Source organism: Oncorhynchus kisutch, unplaced genomic scaffold (genome assembly GCF_002021735.2).
Source record: "Oncorhynchus kisutch isolate 150728-3 unplaced genomic scaffold, Okis_V2 scaffold1044, whole genome shotgun sequence".
NCBI classification, from domain to species: domain Eukaryota; kingdom Metazoa; phylum Chordata; class Actinopteri; order Salmoniformes; family Salmonidae; genus Oncorhynchus; species Oncorhynchus kisutch.
The window spans coordinates 1-15,836 of NW_022262989.1; the positions used below are offsets into that span (position 1 = coordinate 1).

Genomic DNA, 15,836 nt, shown 5'->3' on the forward strand with positions numbered 1-15,836 from the left:
AAAGGCTTACTGCAGTCACTACTTCACCTTACTGAACTACCATGAAAATACTTTTAGACAGCTGAAGCAAGCATACTTAAAAAAAGTATCCTTTCTTATGGACGAGGGATTTGGCAGGCGGTCATTGAGATTTCATACTTCTTGTTTTAGGCACAGGGGGATTAGCTCAAATGGTAGAGCGCTCGCTTAGCATGCGAGAGGTAGCGGGATCGATGCCCGTATCCTCCAATTACTTTGTTTGGTTCAATCAGCACACATTGTTGTTGTAGCTCTGGACTAACAAATTAAATCAAGTGTACTTGTCTAGCTCTAAAATGTAAATGTGAATTGCTGCGGCTACCCGAGGACGATAGCTGGGAACAACTAGTGTCAGGTAGAGCGTGGTGACGTGGGGATTAGCTCAAATGGCTGAGCGCTCGCTTAGCATGCGAGAGGTAGCGGGATCGATGCCCGCATCCTCCAATATTTGGTTTGGTTCAATCAGCACACATTGTTGTTGTAGCTCTGGATACTAACCCAACAATACAACTATTTCCACCACTGGGCTTACTGCAGTCACTACTTCAACCTTTACTGAACTACCATGAAAAATACTTTTAGACAGCTGAAGCAAGCATACTTTAAAAAAAGTATCCTTTCTTATGGACGAGGGATTTGGCAGTGCGGTCATTGAGATTTCATACTTCTTTTGAAGGCACAGGGGGATTAGCTCAAATGGTAGAGCGCTCGCTAGCATGCGAGAGGTAGCGGGATCGATGCCCGCATCCTCCAATTACTTTTTTTGGTTCAATCAGCACACATTGTTGTTGTAGCTCTGGACTAACAAATTGAATCAAGTGTGCTTGTCTGGCTCTAAAATGTAAATGTGAATTGCTGCGGCTACCCGAGGACGATAGCTGGGAACAACTAGTGTCAGGTAGAGCTTGGTGACGAGTTGAAATATGAATTCAAATAGACCTACCAGTAGACAACGCTATCGTGGCTGTTAATAATATATTAGGCTAAGTACTGTTTTATACTCTGTTCTTTCAATTGTTTTGAGTTTATGACATTTTTCTCATGCAGTGTTTTAATGGGATTATTTAGGGACAGTTCAAAAATTACTGGATGAGTGGGGGCTTGTAGCTTTCAACTCTAGGGGTGTTTTTCCAAACATACTACCATGCTCCACACTCATGCTCCGATTGTATTCTCCACTCCGTTCTCTTGAGTATGTTTTTGTGTGGACGCGAGTGAGGAGAATGCATAAAGCAATACATTTAAGAAGCACTCGCACTCCCCCTACTGTATTACCTCACGCTTCACCACCCCGTTCACTGAACCTCCTTCCAGCCAGGACAATGGCAACAATAGACGAATCAAGATATACACAAAGCAAACGTTTGACTTCACAATTATCAGCTAGATATGGGCAACTAACATGCATTTCCCCACGATCAACTGATCCTAATGTTATTCCACAGACAGCCAGCAGGGGGAACTCCAGACTCGCAGGTTTTTCTGCTATCAAACACCCAAAACTCACTAACACAACAATACAACTATTTCCACCACTGGGCTTACTCCAGTCACTACTTCAACATTTACTGAACTACCATGAAAAATACTTTTAGACAGCTGAAGCAAGCATACTTTAAAAAAAGTATCCTTTCTTATGGAAGAGGGATTTGGCAGTGCGGTCATTGAGATTTCATACTTATTGTTGGAGGCACAGGGGGATTAGCTCAAATGGTAGAGCGCTCGCTTAGCATGCGAGAGGTAGCGGGATCGATGCCCGCATCCTCCAAATATTTAGTTTGGTTCAATCAGCACACATTGTTGTTGTAGCTCTGGATACTAACCCAACAATACAACTATTTCCACCACTGGGCTTACTCCAGTCACAACTTCAACATTTACTGAACTACCATGAAAAATACTTTTAGGCAGCTGAAGCAAGCATACTTTTAAAAAAGTATCCGTTCTTATGGACGAGGGATTTGGCAGTGTGGTCATTGAGATTTCATACTTCTTGTTTTAGGCACAGGGGGATTAGCTCAAATGGTAGAGTGCTCGCTTAGCATGCGAGAGGTAGCGGGATCGATGCCCGCATCCTCCAATTACTTTGTTTGGTTCAATCAGCACACATTGTTGTTGTACATCTGGACTAACAAATTGTATCAAGTGTGCTTGTCTGGCTCTAAATGTAAATGTGAATTGATGCGGCTACACGAGGACGATAGCTGGGAACAACTAGTGTCAGGTAGAGCTTGGTGACGAGTTGAAATATTAATTCAAAATAGACCTACCAGTAGACAACGCTATCGTGGCTGTTAATAATATATTAGGCTAAGTACTGTTTTATACTCTGTTCTTTCAATTGTTTTGAGTTTCTGACATTTTTCTCATGCAGTGTTTTAATGGGATTATTTAGGGACAGTTCAAAAATTACTGTGTGTGTGGGGGCTTGTAGCTCTCAAACTCTAGGGGTGTTTTTCCAAACATACTACCATGCTCCACACTCATGCTCCGATTGTATTCTCCACTCCGTTCTCTTGAGTACGTTTTTGTGTGGACGCGAGTGAGGAGAATGCATAAAGCAATACATTTAAGAAGCACTCGCACTCCCCCTACTGTATTACCTCACGCTTCACCACCCCATTCACTGAACCTCCTTCCAGCCAGGACAATGGCAACAATAGACGAATCAAGATATACACAAAGCAAACGTTTGACTTCACAATTATCAGCTAGATATGGGCAACTAACATGCATTTCCCCACGATCAACTGATCCTAATGTTATTCCACAGACAGCCAGCATGGGGGAACTCCAGACTCGCAGTTTTTTCTGCTATCAAACACCCAAAACTCACTAACACAACAATACAACTATTTCCACCACTGGGCTTACTCCAGTCACTACTTCAACATTTACTGAACTACCATGAAAAATACTTTTAGACAGCTGAAGCAAGCATACTTTTAAAAAAGTATCCTTTCTTATGGACGAGGGATTTGGCAGTGCGGTCATTGAGATTTCATACTTCTTGTTGGAAGCACAGGGGGATTAGCTCAAATGGTAGAGAGCTCGCTTAGCATGCGAGAGGTAGCGGGATCGATGCCTGCATCCTCCAAATATTTGGTTTGGTTCAATCAGCACACATTGTTGTTGTAGCTCTGGACACTAACCCAACAATACAACTATTTCCACCACTGGGCTTACTGCAGTCACTACTTCAACCTTTACTGAACTACCATGAAAAATACTTTTAGACAGCTGAAGCAAGCATACTTTAAAAAAAGTATCCTTTCTTATGGACGAGGGATTTGGCAGTGCGGTCATTGAGATTTCATACTTCTTGTTTTAGGCACAGGGGGATTAGCTCAAATGGTAGAGCGCTCGCTTAGCATGCGAGAGGTAGCGGGATCGATGCCCGTATCCTCCAATTCCTTTGTTTGGTTCAATCAGCACACATTGTTGTTGTAGCTCTGGACTAACAAATTGAATCAAGTGTACTTGTCTAGCTCTAAAATGTAAATGTGAATTGCTGCGGCTACCCGAGGACGATAGCTGGGAACAACTAGTGTCAGGTAGAGCGTGGTGACGTGGGGATTAGCTCAAATGGCTGAGCGCTTGCTTAGCATGCGAGAGGTAGCGGGATCGATGCCCGCATCCTCCAAATATTTGGTTTGGTTCAATCAGCACACATTGTTGTTGTAGCTCTGGATACTAACCCAACAATACAACTATTTCCACCACTGGGCTTACTGCAGTCACTACTTCAACCTTTACTGAACTACCATGAAAAATACTTTTAGACAGCTGAAGCAAGCATACTTTAAAAAAAGTATCCTTTCTTATGGACGAGGGATTTGGCAGTGCGGTCATTGAGATTTCATACTTCTTTTTGAAGGCACAGGGGGATTAGCTCAAATGGTAGAGCGCTCGCTTAGCATGCGAGAGGTAGCGGGATCGATGCCCGCATCCTCCAATTACTTTTTTTGGTTCAATCAGCACACATTGTTGTTGTAGCTCTGGACTAACAAATTGAATCAAGTGTGCTTGTCTGGCTCTAAAATGTAAATGTGAATTGCTGCGGCTACCCGAGGACGATAGCTGGGAACAACTAGTGTCAGGTAGAGCTTGGTGACGAGTTGAAATATTAATTCAAAATAGACCTACCAGTAGACAACGCTATCGTGGCTGTTAATAATATATTAGGCTAAGTACTGTTTTATACTCTGTTCTTTCAATTGTTTTGAGTTTCTGACATTTTTCTCATGCAGTGTTTTAATGGGATTATTTAGGGACAGTTCAAAAATTACTGTGTGTGTGGGGGCTTGTAGCTCTCAAACTCTAGGGGTGTTTTTCCAAACATACTACCATGCTCCACACTCATGCTCTGATTGTATTCTCCACTCCGTTCTCTTGAGTACGTTTTTGTGTGGACGCGAGTGAGGAGAATGCATAAAGCAATACATTTAAGAAGCACTCGCACTCCCCCTACTGTATTACCTCACGCTTCACCACCCCATTCACTGAACCTCCTTCCAGCCAGGACAATGGCAACAATAGACGAATCAAGATATACACAAAGCAAACGTTTGACTTCACAATTATCAGCTAGATATGGGCAACTAACATGCATTTCCCCACGATCAACTGATCCTAATGTTATTCCACAGACAGCCAGCATGGGGGAACTCCAGACTCGCAGTTTTTTCTGCTATCAAACACCCAAAACTCACTAACACAACAATACAACTATTTCCACCACTGGGCTTACTCCAGTCACTACTTCAACATTTACTGAACTACCATGAAAAATACTTTTAGACAGCTGAAGCAAGCATACTTTAAAAAAAGTATCCTTTCTTATGGACGAGGGATTTGGCAGTGCGGTCATTGAGATTTCATACTTCTTGTTGGAAGCACAGGGGGATTAGCTCAAATGGTAGAGCGCTCGCTTAGCATGCGAGAGGTAGCGGGATCGATGCCTGCATCCTCCAAATATTTGGTTTGGTTCAATCAGCACACATTGTTGTTGTAGCTCTGGACACTAACCCAACAATACAACTATTTCCACCACTGGGCTTACTGCAGTCACTACTTCAACCTTTACTGAACTACCATGAAAAATACTTTTAGACAGCTGAAGCAAGCATACTTTAAAAAAAGTATCCTTTCTTATGGACGAGGGATTTGGCAGTGCGGTCATTGAGATTTCATACTTCTTGTTTTAGGCACAGGGGGATTAGCTCAAATGGTAGAGCGCTCGCTTAGCATGCGAGAGGTAGCGGGATCGATGCCCGTATCCTCCAATTCCTTTGTTTGGTTCAATCAGCACACATTGTTGTTGTAGCTCTGGACTAACAAATTGAATCAAGTGTACTTGTCTAGCTCTAAAATGTAAATGTGAATTGCTGCGGCTACCCGAGGACGATAGCTGGGAACAACTAGTGTCAGGTAGAGCGTGGTGACGTGGGGATTAGCTCAAATGGCTGAGCGCTCGCTTAGCATGCGAGAGGTAGCGGGATCGATGCCCGCATCCTCCAAATATTTGGTTTGGTTCAATCAGCACACATTGTTGTTGTAGCTCTGGATACTAACCCAACAATACAACTATTTCCACCACTGGGCTTACTGCAGTCACTACTTCAACCTTTACTGAACTACCATGAAAAATACTTTTAGACAGCTGAAGCAAGCATACTTTAAAAAAAGTATCCTTTCTTATGGACGAGGGATTTGGCAGTGCGGTCATTGAGATTTCATACTTCTTTTTGAAGGCACAGGGGGATTAGCTCAAATGGTAGAGCGCTCGCTTAGCATGCGAGAGGTAGCGGGATCGATGCCCGCATCCTCCAATTACTTTTTTTGGTTCAATCAGCACACATTGTTGTTGTAGCTCTGGACTAACAAATTGAATCAAGTGTGCTTGTCTGGCTCTAAAATGTAAATGTGAATTGCTGCGGCTACCCGAGGACGATAGCTGGGAACAACTAGTGTCAGGTAGAGCTTGGTGACGAGTTGAAATATGAATTCAAAATAGACCTACCAGTAGACAACGCTATCGTGGCTGTTAATAATATATTAGGCTAAGTACTGTTTTATACTCTGTTCTTTCAATTGTTTTGAGTTTATGACATTTTTCTCATGCAGTGTTTTAATGGGATTATTTAGGGACAGTTCAAAAATTACTGGATGAGTGGGGGCTTGTAGCTTTCAAACTCTAGGGGTGTTTTTCCAAACATACTACCATGCTCCACACTCATGCTCCGATTGTATTCTCCACTCCGTTCTCTTGAGTATGTTTTTGTGTGGACGCGAGTGAGGAGAATGCATAAAGCAATACATTTAAGAAGCACTCGCACTCCACCTACTGTATTACCTCACGCTTCACCACCCCATTCACTGAACCTCCTTCCAGCCAGGACAATGGCAACAATAGACGAATCAAGATATACACAAAGCAAACGTTTGACTTCACAATTATCAGCTAGATATGGGCAACTAACATGCATTTCCCCACGATCAACTGATCCTAATGTTATTCCACAGACAGCCAGCAGGGGGAACTCCAGACTCGCAGGTTTTTCTGCTATCAAATACCCAAAACTCACTAACACAACAATACAACTATTTCCACCACTGGGCTTACTCCAGTCACTACTTCAACATTTACTGAACTACCATGAAAAATACTTTTAGACAGCTGAAGCAAGCATACTTTAAAAAAAGTATCCTTTCTTATGGACGAGGGGTTTGGCAGTGCGGTCATTGAGATTTCATACTTATTGTTGGAGGCACAGGGGGATTAGCTCAAATGGCTGAGCGCTCGCTTAGCATGCGAGAGGTAGCGGGATCGATGCCCGCATCCTCCAAATATTTAGTTTGGTTCAATCAGCACACATTGTTGTTGTAGCTCTGGATACTAACCCAACAATACAACTATTTCCACCACTGGGCTTACTGCAGTCACTACTTCAACCTTTACTGAACTACCATGAAAAATACTTTTAGACAGCTGAAGCAAGCATACTTTAAAAAAAGTATCCTTTCTTATGGACGAGGGATTTGGCAGTGCGGTCATTGAGATTTCATACTTCTTTTTGAAGGCACAGGGGGATTAGCTCAAATGGTAGAGCGCTCGCTTAGCATGCGAGAGGTAGCGGGATCGATGCCCGCATCCTCCAATTACTTTTTTTGGTTCAATCAGCACACATTGTTGTTGTAGCTCTGGACTAACAAATTGAATCAAGTGTGCTTGTCTGGCTCTAAAATGTAAATGTGAATTGCTGCGGCTACCCGAGGACGATAGCTGGGAACAACTAGTGTCAGGTAGAGCTTGGTGACGAGTTGAAATATGAATTCAAAATAGACCTACCAGTAGACAACGCTATCGTGGCTGTTAATAATATATTAGGCTAAGTACTGTTTTATACTCTGTTCTTTCAATTGTTTTGAGTTTATGACATTTTTCTCATGCAGTGTTTTAATGGGATTATTTAGGGACAGTTCAAAAATTACTGGATGAGTGGGGGCTTGTAGCTTTCAAACTCTAGGGGTGTTTTTCCAAACATACTACCATGCTCCACACTCATGCTCCGATTGTATTCTCCACTCCGTTCTCTTGAGTATGTTTTTGTGTGGACGCGAGTGAGGAGATTGCATAAAGCAATACATTTAAGAAGCACTCGCACTCCCCCTACTGTATTACCTCACGCTTCACCACCCCATTCACTGAACCTCCTTCCAGCCAGGACAATGGCAACAATAGACGAATCAAGATATACACAAAGCAAACGTTTGACTTCACAATTATCAGCTAGATATGGGCAACTAACATGCATTTCCCCACGATCAACTGATCCTAATGTTATTCCACAGACAGCCAGCAGGGGGAACTCCAGACTCGCAGGTTTTTCTGCTATCAAACACCCAAAACTCACTAACACAACAATACAACTATTTCCACCACTGGGCTTACTCCAGTCACTACTTCAACATTTACTGAACTACCATGAAAAATACTTTTAGACAGCTGAAGCAAGCATACTTTAAAAAAAGTATCCTTTCTTATGGACGAGGGGTTTGGCAGTGCGGTCATTGAGATTTCATACTTCTTGTTGGAGGAACAGGGGGATTAGCTCAAATGGTAGAGCGCTCGCTTAGCATGCGAGAGGTAGCGGGATCGATGCCCGCATCCTCCAAATATTTAGTTTGGTTCAATCAGCACACATTGTTGTTGTAGCTCTGGATACTAACCCAACAATACAACTATTTCCACCACTGGGCTTACTGCAGTCACTACTTCAACCTTTACTGAACTACCATGAAAAATACTTTTAGACAGCTGAAGCAAGCATACCTTAAAAAAAGTATCCCCTCTTATGGACGAGGGATTTGGCAGTGCGGTCATTGAGATTTCATACTTCTTTTTGGAGGCACAGGGGGATTAGCTCAAATGGTAGAGCGCTCGCTTTGCATGCAAGAGGTAGCGGGATCGATGCCCGCATCCTCCAAGTACTTTGTTTGGTTCAATCAGCACACATTGTTGTTGTAGCTCTGGACTAACAAATTGAATCAAGTGTGCTTGTCTAGCTCTAAAATGTAAATGTGAATTGCTGCGGCTACCCGAGGACGATAGCTGTGAACAACTAGTGTCAGGTAGAGCGTGGTGACGAGTTGAAATATGAATTCAAAATAGACCTACCAGTAGACAACGCTATCGTGGCTGTTAATAATATATTAGGCTAAGTACTGTTTTATACTCTGTTCTTTCAATTGTTTTGAGTTTATGACATTTTTCTCATGCAGTGTTTTAATGGGATTATTTAGGGACAGTTCAAAAATTACTGGGTGAGTGGGGGCTTGTAGCTTTCAAACTCTAGGGGTGTTTTTCCAAACATACTACCATGCTCCACACTCATGCTCCGATTGTATTCTCCACTCCGTTCTCTTGAGTATGTTTTTGTGTGGACGCGAGTGAGGAGAATGCATAAAGCAATACATTTAAGAAGCACTCGCACTCCCCCTACTGTATTACCTCACGCTTCACCACCCCATTCACTGAACCTCCTTCCAGCCAGGACAATGGCAACAATAGACGAATCAAGATATACACAAAGCAAACGTTTGACTTCACAATTATCAGCTAGATATGGGCAACTAACATGCATTTCCCCACGATCAACTGATCCTAATGTTATTCCACAGACAGCCAGCAGGGGGAACTCCAGACTCGCAGGTTTTTCTGCTATCAAACACCCAAAACTCACTAACACAACAATACAACTATTTCCACCACTGGGCTTACTCCAGTCACTACTTCAACATTTACTGAACTACCATGAAAAATACTTTTAGACAGCTGAAGCAAGCATACTTTTAAAAAAGTATCCTTTCTTATGGACGAGATTTGGCAGTGCGGTCATTGAGATTTCATACTTCTTGTTGGAGGCACAGGGGGATTAGCTCAAATGGTAGAGCGCTCGCTTAGCATGCGAGAGGTAGCGTGATCGATGCCCGCATCCTCCAAATATTTAGTTTGGTTCAATCAGCACACATTGTTGTTGTAGCTCTGGATACTAACCCAACAATACAACTATTTCCACCACTGGGCTTACTCCAGTCACAACTTCAACATTTACTGAACTACCATGAAAAATACCTTTAGACAGCTGAAGCAAGCATACTTTTTAAAAAGTATCCGTTCTTATGGACGAGGGATTTGGCAGTGCGGTCATTGAGATTTCATACTTCTTGTTTTAGGCACAGGGGGATTAGCTCAAATGGTAGAGCGCTCGCTTAGCATGCGAGAGGTAGCGGGATTGATGCCCGCATCCTCCAATTACTTTTTTTGGTTCAATCAGCACACATTGTTGTTGTAGCTCTGGACTAACAAATTGAATCAAGTGTGCTTGTCTGGCTCTAAAATGTAAATGTGAATTGCTGCGGCTACCCGAGGACGATAGCTGGGAACAACTAGTGTCAGGTAGAGCTTGGTGACGAGTTGAAATATTAATTCAAAATAGACCTACCAGTAGACAACGCTATCGTGGCTGTTAATAATATATTAGGCTAAGTACTGTTTTATACTCTGTACTTTCAATTGTTTTGAGTTTCTGACATTTTTCTCATGCAGTGTTTTAATGGGATTATTTAGGGACAGTTCAAAAATTACTGGGTGAGTGGGGGCTTGTAGCTCTCAAACTCTAGGGGTGTTTTTCCAAACATACTACCATGCTCCACACTCATGCTCTGATTGTATTCTCCACTCCGTTCTCTTGAGTACGTTTTTGTGTGGACGCGAGTGAGGAGAATGCATAAAGCAATACATTTAAGAAGCACTCGCACTCCCCCTACTGTATTACCTCACGCTTCACCAGCCCATTTACTGAACCTCCTTCCAGCCAGGACAATGGCAACAATAGACGAATCAAGATATACACAAAGCAAACGTTTGACTTCACAATTATCAGCTAGATATGGGCAACTAACATGCATTTCCCCACGATCAACTGATCCTAATGTTATTCCACAGACAGCCAGCAGGGGGAACTCCAGACTCGCAGGTTTTTCTGCTATCAAACACCCAAAACTCATTAACACAACAATACAACTATTTCCACCACTGGGCTTACTCCAGTCACTACTTCAACCTTTACTGAACTACCATGAAAAATACTTTTAGACAGCTGAAGCAAGCATACTTTAAAAAAAGTATCCTTTCTTATGGATGATGTATTTGGCAGTGCGGTCATTGAGATTTCATACTTCTTGTTGGAGGAACAGGGGGATTAGCTCAAATGGTAGAGCGCTCGCTTAGCATGCGAGAGGTAGCGTGATCGATGCCCGCATCCTCCAAATATTTAGTTTGGTTCAATCAGCACACATTGTTGTTGTAGCTCTGGATACTAACCCAACAATACAACTATTTCCACCACTGGGCTTACTCCAGTCACAACTTCAACATTTACTGAACTACCATGAAAAATACCTTTAGACAGCTGAAGCAAGCATACTTTTTAAAAAGTATCCGTTCTTATGGACGAGGGATTTGGCAGTGCGGTCATTGAGATTTCATACTTCTTGTTTTAGGCACAGGGGGATTAGCTCAAATGGTAGAGCGCTCGCTTAGCATGCGAGAGGTAGCGGGATTGATGCCCGCATCCTCCAATTACTTTTTTTGGTTCAATCAGCACACATTGTTGTTGTAGCTCTGGACTAACAAATTGAATCAAGTGTGCTTGTCTGGCTCTAAAATGTAAATGTGAATTGCTGCGGCTACCCGAGGACGATAGCTGGGAACAACTAGTGTCAGGTAGAGCTTGGTGACGAGTTGAAATATTAATTCAAAATAGACCTACCAGTAGACAACGCTATCGTGGCTGTTAATAATATATTAGGCTAAGTACTGTTTTATACTCTGTACTTTCAATTGTTTTGAGTTTCTGACATTTTTCTCATGCAGTGTTTTAATGGGATTATTTAGGGACAGTTCAAAAATTACTGGGTGAGTGGGGGCTTGTAGCTCTCAAACTCTAGGGGTGTTTTTCCAAACATACTACCATGCTCCACACTCATGCTCTGATTGTATTCTCCACTCCGTTCTCTTGAGTACGTTTTTGTGTGGACGCGAGTGAGGAGAATGCATAAAGCAATACATTTAAGAAGCACTCGCACTCCCCCTACTGTATTACCTCACGCTTCACCAGCCCATTTACTGAACCTCCTTCCAGCCAGGACAATGGCAACAATAGACGAATCAAGATATACACAAAGCAAACGTTTGACTTCACAATTATCAGCTAGATATGGGCAACTAACATGCATTTCCCCACGATCAACTGATCCTAATGTTATTCCACAGACAGCCAGCAGGGGGAACTCCAGACTCGCAGGTTTTTCTGCTATCAAACACCCAAAACTCATTAACACAACAATACAACTATTTCCACCACTGGGCTTACTCCAGTCACTACTTCAACCTTTACTGAACTACCATGAAAAATACTTTTAGACAGCTGAAGCAAGCATACTTTAAAAAAAGTATCCTTTCTTATGGATGATGTATTTGGCAGTGCGGTCATTGAGATTTCATACTTCTTGTTGGAGGAACAGGGGGATTAGCTCAAATGGTAGAGCGCTCGCTTAGCATGCGAGAGGTAGCGTGATCGATGCCCGCATCCTCCAAATATTTAGTTTGGTTCAATCAGCACACATTGTTGTTGTAGCTCTGGATACTAACCCAACAATACAACTATTTCCACCACTGTGCTTACTGCAGTCACTACTTCAACCTTTACTGAACTACCATGAAAAATACTTTTAGACAGCTGAAGCAAGCATACTTTAAAAAAAGTATCCTTTCTTATGGACGAGGGATTTGGCAGTGCGGTCATTGAGATTTCATACTTCTTTTCGGAGGCACAGGGGGATTAGCTCAAATGGTAGAGCGCTCGCTTAGCATGCAAGAGGTAGCGGGATCGATGCCCGCATCCTCCAATTAGTTTGTTTGGTTCAATAAGCACACATTGTTGTTGTAGCTCTGGACTGATTTAACTAATCGATGGATTAGTTAACAAATTGATTCAAGTGTGCTTGTCTGGCTCAAAAATGTGAATGTGTGTTGCTGGGGCAACCTGAGGACTGCAGTTGGGAAACACCAGTGGAAGGTAGAGTGTGGTGGCGAGTTGAAATATTGATTCAAAATAGACCTACCAGTAGACGACGCTATCGTGGCTGTTAATAATATATTAGGCTAAGTACTGTTTTATACTCTGTTCTTTCAATTGTTTTGAGTTTATGACATTTTTCTCATGCAGTGTTTTAATGGGATTATTTAGGGACAGTTCAAAAATTACTGGGTGAGTGGGGGCTTGTAGCTTTCAAACTCTAGGGGTGTTTTTCCAAACATACTACCATGCTCCACACTCATGCTCCGATTGTATTCTCCACTCCGTTCTCTTGAGTATGTTTTTGTGTGGACGCGAGTGAGGAGAATGCATAAAGCAATACATTTAAGAAGCACTCGCACTCCCCCTACTGTATTACCTCACGCTTCACCACCCCATTCACTGAACCTCCTTCCAGCCAGGACAATGGCAACAATAGACGAATCAAGATATACACAAAGCAAACGTTTGACTTCACAATTATCAGCTAGATATGGGCAACTAACATGCATTTCCCCACGATCAACTGATCCTAATGTTATTCCACAGACAGCCAGCAGGGGGAACTCCAGACTCGCAGGTTTTTCTGCTATCAAACACCCAAAACTCACTAACACAACAATACAACTATTTCTACCACTGGGCTTACTCCAGTCACTACTTCAACATTTACTGAACTACCATGAAAAATACTTTTAGACAGCTGAAGCAAGCATACTTTAAAAAAAGTATCCTTTCTTATGGACGAGGGATTTGGCAGTGCGGTCATTGAGATTTCATACTTCTTTTCGGCGGCACAGGGGGATTAGCTCAAATGGTAGAGGGCTTGCTTAGCATGCAAGAGGTAGTGGGATCGATGCCCGCATCCTCCAATTGCTTTGTTTGGTTCAATCAGCACACATTGTTGTTGTAGCTCTGGATACTAACCCAACAATACAACTATTTCCACCACTGGGCTTACTCCAGTCACAACTTCAACATTTACTGAACTACCATGAAAAATACTTTTAGACAGCTGAAGCAAGCATACTTTTAAAAAGTATCCGTTCTTATGGACGAGGGATTTGGCAGTGCGGTCATTGAGATTTCATACTTCTTGTTTTAGGCACAGGGGGATTAGCTCAAATGGTAGAGCGCTCGCTTAGCTTGCGAGAGGTAGCGGGATCGATGCCTGCATCCTCCAATTACTTTGTTTGGTTCAATCAGCACACATTGTTGTTGTAGCTCTGGACTAACAAATTGAATCAAGTGTGCTTGTCTGGCTCTAAAATGTAAATGCTAATTGCTGCGGCTACCCGAGGACGATAGCTGGGAACAACTAGTGTCAGGTAGAGCTTGGTGACGAGTTGAAATATTAATTCAAAATAGACCTACCAGTAGACAACGCTATCGTGGCTGTTAATAATATATTAGGCTAAGTACTGTTTTATACTCTGTACTTTCAATTGTTTTGAGTTTATGACATTTTTCTCATGCAGTGTTTTAATGGGATTATTTAGGGACAGTTCAAAAATTACTGGGTGAGTGGGGGCTTGTAGCTCTCAAACTCTAGGGGTGTTTTTCCAAACATACTACCATGCTCCACACTCATGCTCCGATTGTATTCTCTACTCCGTTCTCTTGAGTATGTTTTTGTGTGGACGCGAGTGAGGAGAATGCATAAAGCAATACATTTAAGAAGCACTCGCACTCCCCCTACTGTATTACCTCACGCTTCACCACCCCATTCACTGAACCTCCTTCCAGCCAGGACAATGGCAACAATAGACGAATCAAGATATACACAAAGCAAACGTTTGACTTCACAATTATCAGCTAGATATGGGCAACTAACATGCATTTCACCCACGATCAACTGATCCTAATGTTATTCCACAGACAGCCAGCAGGGGGAACTCCAGACTCGCAGGTTTTTCTGCTATCAAACACCCAAAACTCACTAACACAACAATACAACTATTTCCACCACTGGGCTTACTCCAGTCACTACTTCAACATTTACTGAACTACCATGAAAAATACTTTTAGACAGCTGAAGCAAGCATACTTTAAAAAAAGTATCCTTTCTTATGGACGAGGGATTTGGCAGTGCGGTCATTGAGATTTCATACTTCTTTTTGAAGGCACAGGGGGATTAGCTCAAATGGTAGAGCGCTCGCTTAGCATGCGAGAGGTAGCGGGATCGATGCCCGCATCCTCCAATTACTTTGTCTGGTTCAATCAGCACACATTGTTGTTGTAGCTCTGGACTAACAAATTGAATCAAGTGTGCTTGTCTAGCTCTAAAATGTAAATGTGAATTGCTGCGGCTAACCCGAGGACGATAGCTGGGAACAACTAGTGTCAGGTAGAGCGTGGTGACGGGGGGATTAGCTCAAATGGTAGAGCGCTCGCTTAGCATGCGAGAGGTAGCGGGATCGATGCCCGCATCCTCCAAATATTTGGTTTGGTTCAATCAGCACACATTGTTGTTGTAGCTCTGGATACTAACCCAACAATACAACTATTTCCACCACTGGGCTTACTGCAGTCACTACTTCAACCTTTACTGAACTACCATGAAAAATACTTTTAGACAGCTGAAGCAAGCATACTTTTAAAAAAGTATCCTTTCTTATGGACGAGGGATTTGGCAGTGCGGTCATTGAGATTTCATACTTCTTTTCGTAGGCACAGGGGTATTAGCTCAAATGGTAGAGCGCTCACTTAGCTTGCGCGAGGTAGCGGGATCGATTCCCGCATCCTCCAATTACTTTGTTTGGTTCAATCAGCACACATTGTTGTTGTAGCTCTGGACTAACAAATTGAATCAAGTGTGCTTGTCTGGCTCTAAAATGTAAATGTGAATTGCTGCGGCTACCCGAGGACGATAGCTGGGAACAACTAGTGTCAGGTAGAGCGTGGTGACGAGTTGAAATATTAATTCAAAATAGACCTACCAGTAGACAACGCTATCGTGGCTGTTAATAATATATTAGGCTAAGTACTGTTGTATACTCTGTTCTTTCAATTGTTTTGAGTTTATGACATTTTTCTCATGCAGTGTTTTAATGGGATTATTTAGGGACAGTTCAAAAATTACTGGGTGAGTGGGGGCTTGTAGCTCTCAAACTCTAGGGGTGTTTTTCCAAACATACTACCATGCTCCACACTCATGCTCCGATTGTATTCTCC

The 15,836-nt window shown here is 42.6% G+C and overlaps 16 non-coding genes across 16 annotated transcripts; all 16 read left to right on the forward strand.

Annotated features, from left to right (window-relative positions):
- Positions 1-155: 155 nt before the first annotated feature.
- On the forward strand, positions 156-228 carry trnaa-agc (transfer RNA alanine (anticodon AGC)). The gene has a single exon. It is a non-coding gene; the product is annotated as a tRNA-Ala (tRNA).
- Positions 229-1,713: 1,485 nt separating this feature from the next.
- trnaa-agc (transfer RNA alanine (anticodon AGC)) lies at positions 1,714-1,786 on the forward strand. Its single transcript has one exon. It is a non-coding gene; the product is annotated as a tRNA-Ala (tRNA).
- A 239-nt stretch (positions 1,787-2,025) lies between these two features.
- Positions 2,026-2,098, forward strand: trnaa-agc (transfer RNA alanine (anticodon AGC)). The gene has a single exon. It is a non-coding gene; the product is annotated as a tRNA-Ala (tRNA).
- Positions 2,099-3,354: 1,256 nt separating this feature from the next.
- Positions 3,355-3,427, forward strand: trnaa-agc (transfer RNA alanine (anticodon AGC)). The gene has a single exon. It is a non-coding gene; the product is annotated as a tRNA-Ala (tRNA).
- Positions 3,428-3,900: 473 nt separating this feature from the next.
- trnaa-agc (transfer RNA alanine (anticodon AGC)) lies at positions 3,901-3,973 on the forward strand. The gene has a single exon. It is a non-coding gene; the product is annotated as a tRNA-Ala (tRNA).
- Positions 3,974-5,230: 1,257 nt separating this feature from the next.
- Positions 5,231-5,303, forward strand: trnaa-agc (transfer RNA alanine (anticodon AGC)). Its single transcript has one exon. It is a non-coding gene; the product is annotated as a tRNA-Ala (tRNA).
- Positions 5,304-5,776: 473 nt separating this feature from the next.
- On the forward strand, positions 5,777-5,849 carry trnaa-agc (transfer RNA alanine (anticodon AGC)). Its single transcript has one exon. It is a non-coding gene; the product is annotated as a tRNA-Ala (tRNA).
- A 1,256-nt stretch (positions 5,850-7,105) lies between these two features.
- trnaa-agc (transfer RNA alanine (anticodon AGC)) lies at positions 7,106-7,178 on the forward strand. The gene has a single exon. It is a non-coding gene; the product is annotated as a tRNA-Ala (tRNA).
- A 944-nt stretch (positions 7,179-8,122) lies between these two features.
- On the forward strand, positions 8,123-8,195 carry trnaa-agc (transfer RNA alanine (anticodon AGC)). Its single transcript has one exon. It is a non-coding gene; the product is annotated as a tRNA-Ala (tRNA).
- A 239-nt stretch (positions 8,196-8,434) lies between these two features.
- On the forward strand, positions 8,435-8,507 carry trnaa-ugc (transfer RNA alanine (anticodon UGC)). Its single transcript has one exon. It is a non-coding gene; the product is annotated as a tRNA-Ala (tRNA).
- Positions 8,508-9,449: 942 nt separating this feature from the next.
- On the forward strand, positions 9,450-9,522 carry trnaa-agc (transfer RNA alanine (anticodon AGC)). The gene has a single exon. It is a non-coding gene; the product is annotated as a tRNA-Ala (tRNA).
- A 1,256-nt stretch (positions 9,523-10,778) lies between these two features.
- On the forward strand, positions 10,779-10,851 carry trnaa-agc (transfer RNA alanine (anticodon AGC)). The gene has a single exon. It is a non-coding gene; the product is annotated as a tRNA-Ala (tRNA).
- A 1,256-nt stretch (positions 10,852-12,107) lies between these two features.
- Positions 12,108-12,180, forward strand: trnaa-agc (transfer RNA alanine (anticodon AGC)). Its single transcript has one exon. It is a non-coding gene; the product is annotated as a tRNA-Ala (tRNA).
- A 239-nt stretch (positions 12,181-12,419) lies between these two features.
- Positions 12,420-12,492, forward strand: trnaa-agc (transfer RNA alanine (anticodon AGC)). Its single transcript has one exon. It is a non-coding gene; the product is annotated as a tRNA-Ala (tRNA).
- Positions 12,493-14,790: 2,298 nt separating this feature from the next.
- trnaa-agc (transfer RNA alanine (anticodon AGC)) lies at positions 14,791-14,863 on the forward strand. The gene has a single exon. It is a non-coding gene; the product is annotated as a tRNA-Ala (tRNA).
- A 162-nt stretch (positions 14,864-15,025) lies between these two features.
- trnaa-agc (transfer RNA alanine (anticodon AGC)) lies at positions 15,026-15,098 on the forward strand. Its single transcript has one exon. It is a non-coding gene; the product is annotated as a tRNA-Ala (tRNA).
- The last annotated feature ends 738 nt before the right edge of the window (positions 15,099-15,836 follow it).